Below are 4,440 nucleotides of genomic sequence, written 5' to 3'. Positions count from 1 at the left end.
ATTCCAGTCAAGGGCATGTACCTTGGTTGCGGGCACATCCCCAGTAGGGGGTGTGCAGGAGGCAGCTGATCGATGTTTCTCTCTCATCGATGTTTCTAACTCTCTTATCTCTCTCCCTTCCTCTCTGTAAAAAATCAATAAAATATATTTAAAGTCAAAGAGAAATGTTGAGACTCTCCATACATTTTACCCACCCTCTGGTTCACCCTCACCTTCCCCTTTCCTATCAGCACATTGGCCTTCACATTGCTTCAATATCCCCTTTTGATGTTTTGGGTACCTCTTGGGGTTTTTTTGCTCTTTTAACCTAAAACCAGAGAGCTCTGCAATCATCACTTTCCCTGACTCATCCCCATCTGACTATCCTGACCTTATCTCAGCCCTACACCTCAGGCACTGCCAGCCCTCTTCAGGGCACATAGGTGGCAGGGCCATTGTAGAAACTTCCATATCCCTCTTTGTTGACTGTCTCCTAAACAAGTGCCTGTAATTGGTGGCAGATGATTTCTACAGGCTGGGGAGCCAACAACATGAAATCCACTCAAATCTGGGCTATAAACAAGAGGGCTCTTTGGAGCATCCCACTGGGCCACGAAGCCTCAGGCTTCGGTGTTTATCGCTGGCCCCTGACTGTGTCACTTTACAATCGGAAGTCTGATGCTGTCGGAGGGGGGAGGAGGGGGTGGACTCTCAGAATTCTGGATCAACTCCACCCAGTCCATAACTGCATCCTCACAAAGGGCAGGGCCTCTGCCAGCTGTCTCACCGCGCAGGGCTCTCCAGGACATGGGGGACTCTGTGGTATTTTTATGGACATGTAGATTGAGTTTGGAAATGAAAATATGCTGTGCCCTAGTAAATAGGAAGCCTTCAAGTTAATCGTCCCCAAACTCCATATGCTCTTCTCATGCCCAACTGAGGAAGAACAAATCCTCAATTTAAGGAGAAGGAAGGTCAATTTCAAACCTTTTCATTGATTTTACTGCAAGTTTCTATGACTTGGTAGGAGAAAACATTTAGGGCAGAGCTTCAGGCAAACCCTGTTCTCCTAAATCAGGGGTGGGGAACCTTTTTCTGCCAAAGGGCCATTTGGATAATTATAACATCATTCGAGGGCCACACAAAATTATCAACTTAAAAATTAGCCCACTCGATTTGGTCGAACATTTAATGAACTTCTAATGCCTTGGCAGGGCCCGACCAAATGATTTTGAGGGCCTTATACTGCTCGTGGGCCGGACGCTCCCCACCCCTGTTACACAGGGTGGCATGAGGGAGATTTTTTTTGAGTGACGGAAACTATTCCCTATCCTGGAATCTCCTGGAGTCTCCTGGAGGGGTCCCTGAGATATGAGGAGACGGTTCCCAAATCCCAGACCAAGCGCCGTCCCCAAGGGGCCCCGGAACCCTCACCCGCATCATGCGATCTGAGCGGTGGCGCCGGCGGATGCGGTTCAGGCCCTCCACGAAGCGGATAAAGCCATCCAGCAGCTGCCACTCCTCCTCGTCGGCCCGGGGCCGGTCCCCATAGATGTCGCAGTGGGCTTCGCCCTCCGTGATGCGCTTGGTGGCAGTGACACAGGCGGGCAGCAGCAGGAAGCGGGTCCTCCAGAACTTCAGAGACTCGATTAAGCTGTGGAGGAGCCAAGAAAAGGGGGTGGTGGTGAGAAAAAGTAGATCATGAAAGCACCATCTCAACCCTCTCCCCGAAGTTGATGTGTGAGGGACCCTCTCCCCATGATGTGCCACAATTCAGGGGGCTTCACTCACAACACAAGCTGGCTGTATGCCAAAGATAATTAAAAAATAAATTCTGAAAAAACAAAAGAATCGACCTCAAGGTCACGGTTCGATTCCTGGTCAGGGCACATGCTCGGGTTGCGGGCTCGATCCCCAGTATGGAGTGTGCAGGAGGCAGCTGATCAATGAATCTGTCTTACCATTGATGTTTCTATCTCTCTCTCCCTCCCCCTTCCTCTCTGAAATCCATAAAAATATATTTTAAAATAATAACAAAATAAAAATTTTAAAACCCCACAAAAACACAAGCTCAGGAGGAGGAACTGGAAGATTGCATTTGCTTATTGTTCCCAGAGATGCCAGAATGCTTCTGTGCGTCCGGCCCGGGGGCGTTGTGGCTTTTTAATCCCCGCAGTCATAAATCACACAGAAAATTAACAGCAAAGCACCACAAAGTGGTCAGGAAAACGTTAAGAGAACATGACCTGCACTGACATTCCACCACCAAGTTTTCTGGCTGTTTGTTTTTAGGTGGTAAAATCTACGTAGCAAAGTCTACCAATTTAATGACGGTTACGTGTCCATTTCGGTGGCATTAAGCACATTCCCACGGTTGTGCAACCATCACCACCATCCATCCCATCATTGAGTTTTTAACCCAAATGCAGATGTGCTTTTGTTCTTCCAGGTTCTTCTAAAACCGACATCATTTTGTAATCAAAGGCCGGAAGCGTTAAAATATGGATACACCCAAAGAACTTGTATGCATACATGCATAACCCATGGAGACAGACAATAGGGTGGTGAAGGCCTGGGGCGGGCTGGAGGGGGGCAATGGTGGGGAAAAAAGGGACATATGTAATACTTTCAACAATAAAAAAATTATTTTTTAAAAAAATGGTTAAGATAATAAATTTTATGTAATGTGTGTTTTACCACAATTTTTTTAAAAAGCCAGGGGGACATTGGATGAAATGGCTACAATTAAGTTCCCTTTTCTCTGGAAAATAATAAAATCCTATATAATAAAACGGTAATATGCAAATTGACCATCATGCCCTCATACAAGATGGCTGCCCCCATGTGGTCACAAGATGACTGCCCCCATGTGGTCACAAGATGGCCACCAGAGATGGCTGGCAGGGGAGGGCAGTTGTGGGGGGCCAGGCCTGCAGGGGAGGGCAGTTGGGGGAGGACCGAGCCGGCAGGGGAAGGCAGTTGGGGGTGATCGGGCTGGCAGGGAAGCAGTTAGGCATCGATCAGGCTGGCAGGGGAGTGGTTAGGGACAATCAGGCAGGCAGGCAGGTGATCAGTTTGGAGCCAGCAGTCCCAGATTGTGAGAGGGATGTCCGACTGCTGGTTGTCCCACAGGGATCAAGCCTAAACCAGCAGTCAGATATCCCCTGAGGGGTCCCAGATTGGAGAGGGTTCAGGCTGGACTGAGGGACACCGGGCACCGAATTTTGTGCACCGGGCCTCTAGTGGTAACAAAAAACTGAAAGCAATTGCCAGGCAATTGCAATCTAAGTGTGGTAGCCAGCAAGCCTTCCAGAGACAATCTCATCTGCATTGCAAAGCCAGAGAAAGCTGAGGACCAGGCCCAGCAATTAAGTATCTGAGCCCATGAAGACTAAACTCTCAACCAAGGCAGAATGACTGTGCCAAGGTCAAAGCCTTGTCTGGGACAGCATGGGACAAATAGGATGGGATATCTGTGTTGATACCCCTCTCTCATCTTGAGTTTCTAGCTTCCTCTGAACCATCCAAGCCCACAAAAATGAACTATTCCTCCATATTAAGAGCTAACACTCACCCTCCTTGCTTGAAGACAATGCAAAGCCTCTTCCCTTTGAGATCTCTTGTGTTCCCCATCCTAGGATGTGCCCCACTTCCCCTTCTTGCCCCCAGGTATAGCACTAGATGCAAGCTGCACTGTAACCTCGCCAAAGTTGTGCTGGGTCTTAGAAGAAAAGAAAGGGCTACACTCCCCAAAGCTGTACAACTGGCCGGCATGTCAGCAGTGCCTGGGAGTAGGTGCAGGGCTGGATCCTGAGGGTGCCTGATTCAGGGGCCAAAACATAAATGTGGAAAAGGGAGAGTTTATTGACTTGAAAACCCTGCTCAGAGATACAGGATTTAACCACTAGGTAAAGCCTCTGGGAGATACATTCATCTCCCGTGTTGCATTCATTCCCCTATGCGCCTTATGCACAGGTGCACCATTTCTCTCCACTAATACTAGCAGAGAATATTTTAGCAGCTGATTGCCATGTCTTTAGTCTTTTACTGACTTGTTTGGTGTGCGCAACAGGAAATATTTCGCTTTCAGAGACCAAGAAAAATAGGTTTATTTGCATTACACTTATTAATTTGTGCAGTTATTCAGTGTCTGGTGAGTTAATGTTCAAGAAAAAATATTAATTTTTATTAAAATATTTATGTTAATGATTACTCATTAATTTCAGTCCTTTGTATTCATCATGTCTCTGTCGAAATAAACCTATGTTTCTATGAAAATTGAAGCTTTTGGTGTTTGTTTGTTTTTTGCGGCCCACATAACCTTAAACTTCGTTTATTTGGCCCGTGTTAGCCTTTGAATTTGTTTGGTGTAAACTCATGACTAGAATGGTGTAGTGGGTTAAATGGTTCTCCCCCACCCTGCTAAAGCAGACATCTACATCTGAATCCCCAGGACCTGTG

This window comes from Myotis brandtii, unplaced genomic scaffold (assembly GCF_000412655.1).
Source record: "Myotis brandtii unplaced genomic scaffold, ASM41265v1 scaffold649, whole genome shotgun sequence".
NCBI lineage: Eukaryota > Metazoa > Chordata > Mammalia > Chiroptera > Vespertilionidae > Myotis > Myotis brandtii.
The sequence above is the reverse complement of the archived record's forward strand: the minus strand, read 5'-3'. Positions refer to the sequence as shown.